This window comes from Rhagoletis pomonella, unplaced genomic scaffold, assembly GCF_013731165.1.
Source record: "Rhagoletis pomonella isolate Grant_MI unplaced genomic scaffold, Rhpom_1.0 Rhpom_scaffold_00006, whole genome shotgun sequence".
Lineage (NCBI taxonomy): Eukaryota > Metazoa > Arthropoda > Insecta > Diptera > Tephritidae > Rhagoletis > Rhagoletis pomonella.
The window spans coordinates 46,637,497-46,639,600 of NW_023458560.1; positions in this window are offsets into that span (position 1 = coordinate 46,637,497).

The following is a 2,104-nucleotide window of genomic DNA, read 5'->3' on the forward strand; positions in this document are numbered from 1 at the left end:
ATTTTGGTGGACGTCTTAGAATATAATAGATTTTATAATTCCAATGGAAAAATAGTACCAATTTTTTTTTGTGTGGGGAGTGATGCAGTCTAATATACATATGTATGCATGTATACTCCTACATACGCATGTGTGCGAAGGATTTAATCAAACTCAAACCGCTCTAATCCAAAAGCGGACTGCCGAAGAGATAACCTTTGGCTATGCAATGCAGGTGGCACCAGATTTCAACTTTGCACATGTTTCTTGGCAAAACGACATCTGGGGTGGCATACGAAATATATGTATGTACGTATATACATACATGCATTAACGAGAAATGCATTCAAATGTGTATACGGAAATGTACTAGCGATTAGGCATTTTATAGTATGTACGATTAAGAAAAGGTCAATATCCTTAACTGATGTACATATATAGTAGCTAGGAATTAGTAAATAGCGGTTGTATTTTAAATTAAATCGTTTTTTATTCATTTCGAATGTAATCATCAAGCTTAAAAATTAATAAAATCTTATTCATACATACATACATATATTAATATTTAGTTATTATTTCCCAAATTATCAATACATTTCCTGATTCGTAAAATATCTTCAGGATAAACACGACAACAACCCCCAATTATTCTTGCGCCAAGCTCAATCCACTGAGGTACATAGGAATCCAGTGGCATGCAATCATCGCGTTCCGTCCATTCTCCTTGCTTTTCATCGTAGATCTCACCACGATTGCTATACACAACAAGAGGTATGTACTCAGCTCCGGCCAATATGTTAAGTGATTTAAAGAGCGGTTTAACAAACTGAAAGAATTAAGTTGGCTTTAATAGATAATTAATAATGAAAAGTTTAATTCGGTTAACAGTCGTCCCTAACTTTAGGACACATTTTTATATCATTATCAGTCGGCCCTTTGAAGATTTGTGACAGTTCTTATATTAATATTTTTTTTCTGATATTTGAACCCATCTCTGGCTTTACTAACGAGCCTTACAGTATTTTTAACTTTGGAATCCAATAGTCAAATTTACGAAGAAGCAGTATACATTGGGACTAGGAAAAATGTAATGCCTTAAGGTTTAGCTTAAAATGGTTCCAGGGATACACCCTGTGAATAAGAAACTTTCGAAGCGATCACGCCCATTTTTCATTACATATTTCCAAGTCTAATTCATAACGTGGCGAACCTCAGAATTGTAAGTAAATGCTTCCAGGGGTATGCGTCATCAGAATTTTAGTTTATATGGAATTTAGTTATATGGATTTGATTGATTTCATATAAATATCTCCATACCAAGTTTTATGGTGCCCCGCCCCCTCTGCCAATAAACCCAATTTTAGTATGCGATTGATTTCATATAGCTCCATACCAAGTTACAGCACTCTTTCATTAACACTTCCAGAGATATGCAGCATGAAAAATTCGGTTTGAATGGGAGGTGCCATGACCCATTTTCCATTAACTACAAATTATTTTCCATGAGTGTGCGATTGATTTTATATATCTCCATAATAAGTTTCAGCACTCTAGCATGATATGCAGTATGAAAAATTCAGTTTTATGGGAAGTGGCACGCCTCATTTTCTAGTACTCTACCAGAGATATGTAATAAAAATTCCCTTTGTAACGCCTCCGTTATATATCGATATTTTTTAGCTTACAAACATCCTTGTAAAGGATGGTCTCCGAAAATTCAAAAAAAAAAGTACAGCCGTTCTTGAGGTTTGCGATGAAATGAAAAACAGCTTCCAAAATATATGTCTACTCAAAACTCCTTCAATCCAGAACATCAACGTAATCTACAATTATATCAGAGCCATCAATGATAACATATAATCCACACATTTACATTACCGGCACAGCCAAAAGCCCTAGCAGCTAGCGCTGTAAATAACTATTACCTAAATTTTATAATTCATTATAAATTTAATTCAACAAATAAAATATATATTACTACATATATATAGATAACATTAATGTAACCCTTGAAAGTCAAGTCTCAGATGGGTTCAAATCAGAAACTGGTTTTTGTGAAAATTTCATATATAGGGTATTAATATACGTGTGTCAAGTTAGCACTACACTTTTCGAATTTGGAAAA